This window comes from Sitodiplosis mosellana, unplaced genomic scaffold (genome assembly GCF_009176505.1).
Source record: "Sitodiplosis mosellana isolate CC-2019 unplaced genomic scaffold, AAFC_SMos_1.0 Smas_scaffold_1, whole genome shotgun sequence".
In the NCBI taxonomy this organism is placed as follows: Eukaryota; Metazoa; Arthropoda; class Insecta; order Diptera; family Cecidomyiidae; genus Sitodiplosis; species Sitodiplosis mosellana.
This window is the reverse complement of record NW_022595244.1, coordinates 23,543,770-23,558,475: the sequence shown is the minus strand read 5'-3', so window position 1 is coordinate 23,558,475 and position 14,706 is coordinate 23,543,770. Positions and strand designations below refer to the sequence as shown.

Here is a 14,706-nt window from a genome sequence, read left to right as displayed (position 1 = left end):
TGTGGTACATTTGTGTGCTCACTGCTCAGTGCTGAACCTTTAAATTGACTTTTATGCTACAGTGAAATATCCTGCATTTTCGGCACATTCCAACGATTTTGTACTGGATATTTTTTTATTCCATCCCTGCCATTTGCCACTAATCAATGTTGAAGTTGTGTGGTGCATTGAAATGGCAGCAAAGTTGCATGATTCTATTAAATGTGCCTGAATCAACGTCGCTGGCAAAACAAAACCAGCAAAACACAGAATCAACATCAAAACACACACACACAATCACAATGCATATTTATAGACTATACACGAACTTTGTGGTTGGAATATTTCTTTTAGAATATTTGACTTTTGGTTTTACCCAAAATGCAAAACATGATATAAGCAAATAGCAAGCCATTCTCTCGCTCTCATTCATTTCCTCACCTTTGGCCGATTTCTCCGAATAGTACATGCTGTATATGATAACTCCTTCTCGGTTGGGCTGGCTGGTAGTTGTGGTGGCTGGTTTTTAGTTCATTGTTTTTAATTTTAATTAAAACTTGTCAAAGATAATAGGAAATTTATGGGGTTTTAACACAATTTCTGGGTAGTTTGGCTTTCGAGGGTGAAAACAAACCGTGTTCGCAAACAAAATGCACGCAACGCTGCAACGCTGTTGCACATGCCATAAATTCCACATAAGCGAGCGCATAATAACAAATATGCATTATTGCGCTAACCAATAGTTTTCAAACAAGTGAACTTTAACTAAAACTCAACTAACAGCTCGGTGTATTTGCGTGGTGTGCTTGTGATCGTAACGCCATATCATCGAATCGGGTTGCGCTTATCGAATCATTTACATGTGAGAAATGGGCCTGCTATGGCCACCGCATGTGGTGCGCGCAAACATACAACGCCATGTACAGTGGACACACACAAACATTCATCGGTTCTTGTTTCGCGTGCATGATGAAAATTTAAAATCTTTCCATACATGACAACATTTTCCGCTGTAAAATTGCAAACCGCACCTTTTCGACTTGTGCCATTGCATACCGTTTTTATCAATAATAGTTCATTTATTCCAGGTGAAAATTAATTAGTTCCACCTTTTCGCTCATTACTACTCTCGTTTTACATGGTGATAATGGTGCAACAAAATATTCTCTCTCTCTATCTCTTTCTCTGATTTGATGGAAGGCCATCGCTAGATGGTTCATCGTTGGTTGGCTTTGAAATTTATATACATATACATATGCCAAAGCGTACCGTACACAGCACTCACACATAATGCACACGGACAATGGGAGCTAGTTTATAAAAATTTGGACGTATTTAAAATAAAAGCCCATCTCATAAATCACACTGAGGACTAATAAATGCACAGTCGTCAGTTTCGAGCAGTGTGTAAATTATGCAGCTGATTGAGGTGAACCAAATTTTCGTTCGCAGCGCTGTTTTATCATTCACTTTGATAGATTTAAAGCGAATGTGGATGGGCTGTTTTTTGTCCTGTCAATTCACCAAATGGAAAACTCTGAACGAATGTATTATTGCACTGAGCTGGATTAATTTCACGATGTCATTTAATGATAGAAGAGTTTCGATTTCAAAAATAGAGTCACCGAATGATATAGACACAGTATTGCTTTCATCTTTATGGTGAAACTTTTCGAAGGTGCTCGTAAAATGGCCCGTTTTTATGGCCAATGGCTATTGGTCAGAAGGTTTATCATTTCGTTCTGTACGAATCAAATGAAGCAATCGCGTTGAAAAGGGGACGCACATTGAAACGGTCTTGCGATAACAACATTGATGAAATAAAGCTGGCATTGGATGGTTTCCGTTGAATTCGGAAATGAAATTAGCAATTTAAGAGATAAATGAACTTTAACATGCACGTGAAACGGTGTGAAGCTTCTCTGTGCTGCTGCTGTTGTTGATGTTGGTGTTTTTTTTTATTATTCTTTCTCTGTTTTGCTATTTTCTTTTCACGGTTGTTCATAAAACATGCAATAGCCTGGCAGTTATAGAGTGGTTGGACGATAACACTCGCAACTCGGTGTATTGTATTTGGGAATGCGAATGTGAATGCCAGTATCTATTTGTGTTATCAGTGACTGTAAGAGAGAACACTTCAGCGTAGGCACATATTAAATTAACCGTCTTTTTTTCCCTCCCCAAACCGTTCTTATCAATGATCTCTCGTGTACACGATGCCAGTGATGGACTCATGAATACGGAAATGGTCGGACTGCAAAGTCTATTCATCACGGCGTCGCGCTCACCGTTTCAACCATTTCCACAAAGAGCAAAAGCTGATACAACTGTTTGAATTTGTAAAGTGACGAGTGAGCAAGGGGGAAACTACTACTACCGCGTAATTCATATTAATACAATCTAGTACAACACAAATTCTGAAAAATTCCAAAAAATTCTGCGCAATTCAAAACAATTCCAATCGATTCCGATGTTCCTTAGTCAAATTTGGTGATGATCAACTCAAAATATCGCAAATATAGGGACATTTACCATTCATTTGAATGCATATTGAAGATTTTTACTTCCAGAACATATTTGACTTGGTTTGATCTACAAGACTCAATTCTAGCTCTGTTTTCCATTTTAAAAATATTTTATGTATCATAAAGCCTTTACCTATTTTAAGTGAAATATTGAATTGGAAGTGAGACCTATGTACAATTAAAAACGCCATATCTGAAGTTATTTCGACAAGATTGAACATCTATGCGCTTAAGCATTCCTTTGAGATGCTAAATTACCCTATATTTGCAATTTTTGAAGTTGATCATCATCAAATTTGACTTAGAAACATCGGAATTGATTGGAATTGTTCTGAATTGCGCAGAATTCTTTGGAATTTATCAGAATTGGTGTTGTACTAGATTGTATTAATATGAATTATGCGGTAGTAGTAGTTTCCCCCTTGCGAGTGAGTCGCACTTTTTTTCACTACACAGCGTGCGCATCTGATATTTGCTTACCACTTGCTCAGATGTTTGATGAATGTCGCACAATATGCGGAGAGAGAGAGAGAGAGAGAGAGAGAGAGAATGGGAAAACAGTGGAAGTGACGTGTGTGTGCATGTGCAATGCAAATCAATGCGAATGATTTCTTGCAAATGGAATAACAGTCGACCATAGAGATAAAAACCATTTACGGTGAAACCATCTCTCTTTTCATTCTTTGGCTTTCCTCTTTTGTTCATAACCGTATAATTTTTTTTCATCTCGGTGTGTTGTTTAGCATTCGCTTTTCACAAGAGCTCCGTATCAATTGTTACGGCAAACATTCGCACACATCAATTGATTTTGTTATTGTGTTCGTGCGAACTCTATATACTCAGCTCTTTTTAATGACAATCAGGCAAGCCGATTGAGTCTTTTATGTAGCACTTGTTTTTATTTCGATTTTATTTTCTTCTTCGGTTGGTGTTTTTTTCTTTCTCCCTCTCTCTCTCTCTCTCTCTCTCTCTCTCTCTCTTGCGCTGTTGCTGTAGTTGATGACGCCATCAGCGCACCTCTTTGTTAAAGAATAAAAAGGTAGAATTAAATTACCAATAAAAGGTTTAGCGAGGGTTTGCAAGCCGATGACTGAGTAAAAAAAACAGTAGCAGCGGCAAAAACAACAATCAAGTTGTTTGTACGGTTTTTAGTTGGCTGTTTTTAACGATGGGATCGATATCGCTCAAAGGCATACTAAATTCAGCATCAGTCACACAAAATGGCTGCGCTTAATCGGCAAGCAACGGTACGGCGCGGCTTCAGGAAGCCGAAAGGCAATACGATGAAATTGTCGCTGTTGAGTTTCCGTCGATTCCCCAGCCAGAACTTTTGTTCATACCTTTAGTTGCTAATTTACTTAGCGCTCGATTGTGTATAAATCCTTTACCGTATCTCTTCGTAACCAGACGTTTCATGCGAAAGCCTTATCACAAATGGGCGGATGAACGATGATGTATGTGCGGTGAATGTCGAATGATGACATCTTCTACGCTCATAGACACAGTATGTCATATACACACACAAAATCCCGCATTCACTTTGTAATGGTATCTTTCTTCCTCCACAATGGATTCCGCCACAAGAACATTGATTGGATGCCATCGCAACGTCGACAACTTTAAATCGCTTCGGATTTTCAGTCTCTGTAACTCGCTTCAACTCGGTTGTGTTTTGTTTTGTTTGCGTTTGAAATTACAATTTGGCAATGGAATGGAATAACGGTACATTTGATCCGAACGTTTGAGGCATAAATAATGTGGCCATGAACAGCCGTCAATCTTCTTTCTTACAAATCAAGCAATAGTGAATTCCGTTCTGTTGTGTTAATTCCGCTCAAAGGAAATGAACATCTATTTACCACATTTTATTATGTTGGTTTCGGCGGCGTTTGCTGACTGAGAAATCGTCCGATGATAAATCCGTCTCGAAGGCCCATTCAGTCAGTGTAACGAACCATTACAACGCTGAAGCGTAAAATGTCACATTGTCACAAATCCGCAATTTTTTTTCACCATGCGAAATGGAAAATATTTTTTTGATTGAAACGAAAAAAGTGGCGAAGAAAAAATGAATCGATTGAATTTTAATGCATTTTAATTTATGTCATTATCAATTTCGTAATATTCATACCGTAAATGGACTCGTCAATCGAACACAAAGTGAATTAACGAGGGAAAAATTGGTAGCTGCATTCGTGAATAAATCAATAAATGCAATAATGGGTAATTCGAACCGAAAATGGGTCATCAATTATGAAATATATTCCATGGTTTTCTCGGATTATTATGATCGACTGAAATGCTGACAGCACGCAAAAAAACGTTAAATCGTGAACTTTTCAGATGATGGCATTTTTTTTATATTTCACTACAACTAATTGAATGTGCATTTTCGTTGATTAAACCACTTTTTTTCTCAACCAAATAATGTGATCTGTCTGCATCGGATGGCAGCAAGACCGAAAACAACTTAAATGACAACTGTAGCGACGCGAGCGCCCCCAATTTCAATAGGCAAATCAATGTAATTTCGGAATTTTTTTCCGAACTAAACAGCGCGACAGTTTGAATTTTCTTGATGCCGCCACCCTATGTCTGTCTGAATGTTTTCAGTATCCACTAGAATGCCCCTTTTGACTGTGTTTTCTTCATTACAATTTTGCATACATTGATGATGCGTCATTTTTTTTTGTACTGGATACGAAATCGAAGAATTGATCAACATTCAGTAAATTTCGTTTAAAATATATTTTCATTTCATCAATAATTTTAACACCGCGAAATCAATTGCATTTGAAAATGATTGCATCGACGCGCTTCATTCCCGAATTCACTCAATCGATGATTTATTTTTGTGATGCAGAATTGCGAGAAAAAAATGAAATGGAATTTATAATTATTTCAAATTATGTTGTTAAAAGTACAAATGAGTCATGTATCAATGGGAATGACGGCAAAGGGGAAAAAAGGGAAGTTATCAGTTAATATTTGCACTCTGACAACGCTTGAATTTGCATTTTTATTGGACATTCAAATTAATATGCTGAATCCTTTGATTTTTATTGCAGTTTAGTTTTCACATTATTCCATAATTGCAGTCAACGAATCACATTCGAATGCGAATGTGCTTTTTGCTCAATTTATGACATAATTGACCAACAAGATCGAATTATTCAGCATAAGCGGGTTCATTGGTTCAAACATGAATTGAAGAAAAAAATATGTTCAATATAATTTTAAATAAAATGATGAAAAATGGTTTCACAAAAGGATTACACGCTCAACTAATGCAGCCGCAAAGAAAAACAATCTGATATCATTGTGCATTCTATTTGACAGTACATTTTTTATATTGAAACATAAAATACGTGGTATTTGACAAATTTACAACAGCCTTTGTTGAATAATTTGTTTGAAATTAGGAAATCGGAAAGAAATGAATGAATGCAGAATGACATCGGTCTAAAAACAATGTCCGAATACTAACTAGGTAACTCAAATTCTGCCAATTAAAATGTCCAGAGCATCATTCGAATGCAGATGATGTTTTGTTGGGATTTGCCCTCAATTTCCATATGATTTACTGAGCTAGAAGCAATAATCAAAAACACTATTCACCATTAAAACGCCGTGAAATGAATTTGTAGTAATATGACAATAGTGGCATTGTAACAAATAGAATGGCCGCACAGCGATTGTGCATTTCAGTTTTAAATATGTGGTGATAATGGGCTTGCAATGTCGATTAAAATGTGTCATACTTTTGACAACAATAATAATTAATTTATCGGAACGGAGCTAGCATGTAGCATGTCGATCCAAATAAAATGCACTGTCATCAAAAATGGAACACACACCGATACAATGTTGATAATACTGCGAACAAAATTGTAAAATTTGAAACATTCATATGCTAGCGGCTGTGCGCAATCAACCCACCAAATAAACAAACAAAAATTTATGTAATAATCCAGAATTCACATTTTGCTGTCGACTGCTGAAAGCAATCGTAAAATAATTAAAGCATCGAAAATGATATGAAAATTGCATTCACATGTCAAAGTTGACGGAATTCGGAGCTCATATTTCCCCCCTGCAAACGGTGAGTTATGATGCAACAACTTTTTGAATCGTTGAACGGAAGTAAGAAAGACGATTAAACTTTTCTCATTACGTTGTGCCAAACAGAGAAATGAACTCATTCGAACATGCTCATTTTAGATTGGGGAAGTTGAAGCAGTAGAAGTACACCTAATGGACCAATCCAATAGAATTGTAACAAGTCAAGCACTGGCGCCCTCAACTCAATCCAATGCGAAACTGAATGAACTAAATGCATACACTGTGAAGTAGATTACACACATTAATGAGCTCAAGATAAAACGCAAACTCGCCCAAGAGACAGACACACCGAGTGAGAAAGAGAGACCGAGAAAGAGAGAGAGGGAGAGAGAGAAAGAGACATGAGTCAAGACCGAAAGCGGAAAGTGGGCAAGAGAGAAAAACGGGCAATTAAAAGTTAAATGAACGAAATAAATCTGATGAATGCATATAATGTTCATTTGATGTTGTTTTTTGGTTGCAGTTTTTGCTGATGCGTTCACCATGTTTTTCGACTTTTTAATCTAGTCTAACTTTGATTCGCTGGGTAAATAAATATTTCATCCAACTGGGGTGTTCATTTCGTTTCGCATGACTTTTTATGGCTTCAAAATAAGTGAACAAAAAAAAATTAAGCAAAAAATATTCAGTTAGCTCGGATTTCAACATATCTGTAATGAGAGGAAAACTTCTTCCTTCCATACATTCCGACGACAAAAATGGCACTGGAACACCCGAATGTGACGTAAACTCTCCGAATTTCACGAATTGCTTATTAAAGATTCCAGCAAACGGGAAGTTATTAAAAGTGCGGTAATTTACAGTGATTCTGCAAAAAAACGTGATTGCTCCTTACCTTCTCATGGTTCAATGTTTTCAGAACGAAAGATAAAGCAGATTGATACACACAAAATTTTGCTCTGCATGACTTTTATTTAGATCGCAAACTTATTTATTGTCATTATCAGAAAATCGTCGAAAAGTTTCAATTTTGAGAACAAGTTGCCGATCTCTTAGTTCGAAATTCGAATTTTCCAATTTTCCCAGAAATTCGGTAATTCGCTGAAATGCTTTCACGAACTTTGTCAAATATTAACAAAGTTTTTGTTCGTCATCGCTATGATTCGAACCGTGTACCATCATCATCATCAGCAGGCAGCACCCAAAGAGGCTGCAGGCACAATGCAAACTTTTTACCCGTGTCCGTTGCGATACCACATTAAAACCGTGATAAGATTCATCATCCAATTTGAATCAGCCATCTGAAAACGAAATTTCATTCATATTCGTCTTACAAAACGACACACTATTCGCAATTAATTTTGAATTCTTTTATTTACGGTCCTCTCTTCTCTCCGTACTGACTTTGCCTTGTCGGCGATTACGATAAAGTTAAGTAGAAATCATGGATCTCAACAGAAAAGAGTCTGTAAAGAACAATTACACTCGAAAAAATATCCACACTCTCCAAAAAACTGAAGCGCAAAAAGTGTTGATAATTGTATGAGAAGGTTTTTGAAATCAGCTTGACACAGTGTATAGATAATCAAATCTTGTTTGTATTGAAAATGCGTGTCATTGATCATGTCAATTATGTCAAGTTTTTTAATATGAGGAGAATGCGTTTGCTAGATCTTATAAAGAATACTGTGTCATACAGAATAGTTTCAATCATACGCATCCTCCGGCCATGCGTTACACAAAGCTGCCTTTGATTCATGATGACGCGTACAAACAACAAATGGTGACAATTATTATGTAAGCGTTAACCTTTGTATCAGAAGCGTTTCATTCAAAAGCGAATTTTTGCCGTTCACATCAAAAATGAAACAAACAAATTCCAAAGAAGCAACCGAATGAATGTGATCCAAATGCTGTGCGCTGCAAACGCTCGGCTAACAAAAACATCAACTCAGCAGAAAACAAAACTTTTTTAATAATTTTCTTGATGAATTCGTTATTTCTCCTCTCATCCCCACTCTCTCTGTCTTGTTTGGCCATATGATGATTATATCACATTCTTTCCGCATAAAATATCTTTGATAAAGATTTTGTGCGTAAAAAAACTTGAATGTGATCCCAAATGGATGTTTTAATAGTATACGAATAAAAGATGTGAATTATTGCGTATCGGAAAGATGTTGCTTGACAGCACAGTGCAGCCACAGCAACAAAAAAAAAGTTTTGCGATCGTTTTGCAGCTTTTCAACTTATTTTATTTGGTTTTTTGTTTGCGCTCGGCCGTCGCATATTCGCTTGAAAATGTGTATGAAATTTTATGAGCCGATAACAATTGTTCATTCCGGTTTGTTCGACCGAAAGAAATTGACGAAAAACGAAGAATTCGCTCTCGTCTTCTTGTTTTGTTGTTTGTTTTCTTCTCTCCGCCCACCACTGGGGAAATATCAATGCTAACCAGAAATTGACGTGAACAATCATGAGATGGCATTTCCTGGGCAAAAATTTAAACTTATTAGCTCAAAATAAGTGCACAGTGCACTCAAACTTTCTTTCAGTCCCAACGCAGAAATTCTATTTCAAATAAGTGGTATGTAGTTAGCGTATTCAAAATGCCACGGCAAAAATGTGTCACCACCGCCAATTTTGATATAGGAAAATTGCTGTCGAAAAATTATTCAAAAGAAGTTTAACAAGTCTCCCTTTTTAGCTAGTTATTTATGCCCCCATAAATCTATTTACATTTGCCGTTTTCGATGAGGAATATCATGTTCCACATTTATAATGGGATAGAAATACTATATGTCAGATATGCAATGGGACGAAGAAAAGAAGGGAGTTCGTAAAGTTGGCAGAGTGTAAAACTTTCAAATGAATTACTCGAGCATTTGAATCCCGAAAATAGTCGAGTAGTTCTTGGAATTGAAAAGTTGGATTTTAACAAGCACTTGTATGCCGCTGCGCTGTTTTCCCAAAAATCCATAACAAATTCATGCTGGATTTAGGAATTCCGTTATTTGCTTTAACTTTTGGTGCAGTTTACTATTTGCGAATAGCATCGGTTCTTAAGTAATGCGGACAGAGAGGGAGAGAGAGAGAGAAAAATATACAAATCAATTTGCCTGCTGCGCGTATGAGTTCGGGCGAATGAAATAGAGAAAGACGGGAAGACAGTGGGCAAAAACACACAGAGATTCATTAAGATAATTTAATTGCGATAGCAAATATTATGCATTGCAACAACAATGGCATCAAAAGCAGCAGTTACCATTCGCAAACGTATTTCGCATTCCTTTGCTGTAGATGATCGAAAGGATTCGGAAGCTTTGAATTGCAGCGCATTCTTTTCAATTTACAAAAGCGAATTGTTTAATTAATGTGTTCCAGTTCCGTCTGTTTTTGGTGTTGTTGTTTTGTCGCCGAAATATCAACACATTATACACTGTATGTACACAGTAAACACGATGGTTCTAACTTTTAGAACCACATGAAATTTGGCACTAAAATCCATTTAAGTACCATTTGTACTAGAAAAAGTTCAAAAGGTACTAAATCACAAATCAAAGCTTCATGTATTTATTATAGAACTTTTGAACCTTTTCTAGAGCAAATGGTACTAAAACAAAGTTAAGTGTCAAATCTCAACATTGCTAGAATCATTGTGTTTACTGTGACATTCGCTTTGTTCTTATTTATGCATGGCAAAACTTTATTCAGCATTCATTTTATGGCGGAAAAAATGTTGGAGGCAAACGCAATCGCAGAAAGAAAGACAACAAATTCATTGTCCGTATTCGCACATCAAAAGCGGAATTTTGATTACTGAATAATAGTTATATACTTCGAGTTTTACGAGTGCGAGCGAGCAAACGAGTGAGCAAACAAACATAATACACACACAATGTCTTTTAACAGTGTAATGCATATTCGTTTGACAACAATTAACGCTACATTATGAATAATAACAATTAAGATTTTCTTACAATGGTAAAACGAGATGAGATCATCACGTACTTTTGCTTGAAAACGCATCATAACGAATATAGCCAACATGGTACAATGGCATAGCATGGTATCGCAAACGCTATGCTCTCATCATTATTTCCGCTTTTACGATTTCATTAAAATCCATGCTATCGTCAATTTTCGCCAAATTTCCGGGTTCAAAAGATGATGGAATTATGGTTGGGATTCGGTCTTGCAAGCGGTGTCTGTGTCGCTGGGTCATGAAATGAATGCTCATTCACTCACTCAAACATACAAAGACTCATACGCATACTCATCATACACACAAAAGCATCATTCTTGTTGCAAGAGATCTTCTTGTATTATTTTGGTTACACATCTCGAAATCATTACTAATAGAAAGATGTGAGTCTCTCTCTCTCTCTCGCTCTGTCTCTCTCGGAAGAGAAAGCGAAACGCAGTTCGCACAGCACAAAATGGTGTTGGGTTTCATCACTATGATAGAGCAAATGGGAGCAGTGAGCGTTTCGCGTACACGTGGTCTGTTCGATGTTCATTCCTTATCGCACAAATTGACAAGGTTTCCTTCATTATTCCAGTATGAAAAGTTATACGTGTGCTGTTTCTATGCTGCTCTAGTGAAGCATGAAACAATGAAAATGTCGCTGCTGGTGGTTCGATGGTGGCGAGGTCACACATAATTAATTTAATGAAAATAATAACAATGAGAATTGGGTTGTTCGTAATTTTTATCGCTATTTTCGTCACTTTTGACGCAATTTGGGTGCTCTATTTACTTCATTATGTGCGACGCACATACAATGAATGCGTCTGCATAAATTTAAGCCGTTACATTTGTGACGCCATCCGAAATCAATAACGATTCCATGTTTAACGAACTGAAATGTACGATTTGTTAGATTGTTATTGATTCGCTGTGCATTATGTACTCGTTTGTATTGTCTGATGCTTTTGACTGGGCCGGCGTGACTATCAAAATGAGCTTTCTGAAATTGGAACTCACTGTGTATGTGTGCGCCCCAAATGAATTGAACAATGTGTACACGATGACTAAATGCATGTTAAATAGCTTCTAAATGGTTTTCGGATTTCGATGCCAACTTTTCCACGAATTGTAAGGCTCAGATGGCAACCCTCCCGTGTTTGAAAGCAAATAGCGGAATTAATGCGTTTGCAATCAAAACGATTCATATGTTTTATTAATTAGTTCGGAATGTTTTCGAGCGCGTCTACCTGTCGGCGAAGGATTGTAAATTTAGGGGCCGTGTTGAATCTAACTTTTCCGCATAACAATCATTTATTCAAAGAAGATTTGAGTTTTTCCGCTGTTGTTGTTGTTGTTGTTGTGAAAACAATTTCAAATTGTTTTGATTGGCTCGAAGCTATTTAGTTTTCATTGGAAGCAGCAACAGTTCACTTAATTTCCGTCCATTCTTTTTTTCTGTATATTTGTTTTGCAAAACATTTAATCGATTTCGTTAAAAGTGGATACTTGGTTGTTTCGCTTTTTGGCACTACATGAAATGTAGGCTACTGTAGTTGTTTTTTTTTTCCTAAGAAAATTTTAAGAATCTCTATGCCATTTTTTTGAACCGTAAATTAATTCATTTTAATATCCATATTTTTTATTTCAAATGAAGCAATTACGCCTAATTCCATTTACGATCCATTTATTTGTGCTGATTTTTAATTTTGGGCCGGGCGTTTGCAATCAAATTCTATTTAAGGAGCAAAAAACAAACGCAACCTTTGGCATGTTTACGAAATAACAAAATTTCGTACAGAAATGCGGTTTTTAATTTCACATGCTCCAGATTGCAAGTTCAGTCTTTGTTTTTTTGGGGAGGTATTTTCTTGGCATTTGGTGTCTGTTTCGAAAAGCCGAGCTTTCGCTCAATCGTGTTCACCCTTTCTTTCACTCTTATCAATTCGGCCAATGGAACGCCAAGCAGTCAACTATCAAGTAGCCAGTACAAATGAATTTCAATCGAATGAACACCGAAGCATCAGAAAAGTCAACAAAACATACCAAATAGCAAATAAATGAATGGAGTTTTTTCTTCTTCTACTTCTAAGCTCCATCGTTTCGATGCAGAATGGCAGCAATTTTCCAACTAAAAACACACATTCCAAGTGCTTCGCCAACGAGCTTAAAATTCAATTCAGTTTCTTCTAATCATGCACAAACACTACGTAGCATACTGAACTGAAGGCTCATCTCCGGCGAGTGCGAGAGATGGAAAAATCACAAATGATATGGTGAAAATGAAGAGAATGCAAGCAACAACAACAACTACAGCAGCGGCAGTGGCAACAGCAAAAAAATGTATGCATGCCGCTGGCTTTGGCCCGGTTTTATTTTTCATTGTGCACATTACACTGATGATGCTCGTTTCGAAAAGAAAATTCCGAAAATGAAACAAATTGGAAAAATCAAACGTTCTGCACCGCAACCAAACTCATCTCTAATTTCGTAAACCATCCGAGGATATGCGCTCTTTTTTTTCATACCGAAAGGAAAATTCGAAGCCGAGAAAAGGCACGAATTCCAATGGACCGAGAGTGAGTGAGAAAGAGAAAAAAAATTATAATTTTTAATGATACGTCGGTTCATTTCAAACATGTGGCTTAATATGTACCCATAACCAAACGTAGTAATACGAAAGGGAGCGTTTTTTTTTCTCATCAAGATGGGAATCAATTGGTCGAATAAATATTTACGTTGGTTGTAAGCATTTTATTGATCTCCATAGATGTTGATAAAAATTGGACCGCTCGATGCCATCGAAATGATAAAGTTGAAATGAATTTATATGAATAAAACAAGGATCGAATGATAAAAGCCAGCATCGTGAAATCGATCAAGTTAATTGGAAATGATTGGAATTAAAAGTCAACATCACATGAGAATTGACGACTGAACACACTTCTAGATGATTTAGCAAGCAACAATCGAATGAATAAAAAGTGTGAAAGAAACAGATAAAAAAAGTTGTGACGAGCACACACACGGAGCGAAAAAAAACAGAAAGAATACAACGAAAAGCGATGTAATTGAATGGCGGGGAGCAACATCAATTTCACTCGAGCGTATCTGTCAATCACAGAGTCGTTTTGAAATTTCACGTCTGATGAAGAAGAGAAAAAAACGACAATCCGCCCAGCGCGGGAAAACGACCGAAATCTGAATATTTTATTGACATTAATTCGAATTAAACGTTGATATTTCACGCATTTGAGTGTCGCCCATGACGAATCGTGGTTCATTCTCTCCCCGCCCCCCTCTCTGCGCTTTTGCGAATGTACTCGGGTAGGATTTGGTTTGAGAGGCATTCACCTCGATAGTGATTTCACTGCGACTAAAAACGAAATTTACATCACGTATATTATTGATGGAATTTTATCTTGCATTTCCATTCGGTCCGAAAAAATGGAAATGATTTCAGGATGAAAAACCCAATTCTCTAGAGGTTCATATTCAAGTCGAAACAAATACGATTTATTTCGTCAGTGAAATGTTGTCAAAGTATTAAGCGATAACGCAGGTCCGAACTGTGTTCACGAAATTCATTTGGCGTTTTCGAAAAAGCATGCATCGAACATCGTCGTGATGGTGTGCGCGCGGTCGCAGATGTGCAAATGAATGAATTATTATTTCGAATATGACACCTGCTAATTCGTTTTGTTTTGCACGTGTGCATTTGAACGATGACAAAGATGCGAAGGGCATTTTTCAAAGAATAAAAAGAAACATGGAAATTGAAAGTGTAGAACTAAACAAGCAATCTGAAGCTGTCATTGTAAGCACAATGAACATTTTTAGCAGTAGCTAACGGGCGCTCGTACATGACGAGGAAACACTTCCATCTTTTATAGGTGCTGGTGGTGCGAATCGATCGTGTTAGCGTAGCTCCCCCAACAGACGATTTTGAAACGCGCTCTGGCAGCTGCAATGTTTCACTGCGACGTCTTGTGCGATGGTGCGCGCACTCGCGAGCTAAAGCACGAAAAGAAAATGCAGTCAATGACAGATAGCTGAGGATATATGCTGAGCATTGGAACTCAGCAAGCTGAGATTGGGACGTTTGGATTTTGTGGCTTGCTATTCGTGCAAATTTATGTGGAATTTTGGTGGAATGTAGATGGAGTGTAATGG

At 37.1% G+C, this 14,706-nt stretch overlaps 1 protein-coding gene across 2 annotated transcripts in view; it reads left to right on the top strand.

The window, feature by feature from the left end:
- Positions 1–14,706, top strand: part of LOC129564701 (hemicentin-1-like) — a 137,777-nt gene that overhangs the window by 99,393 nt on the left and 23,678 nt on the right. The window lies entirely within an intron of this gene.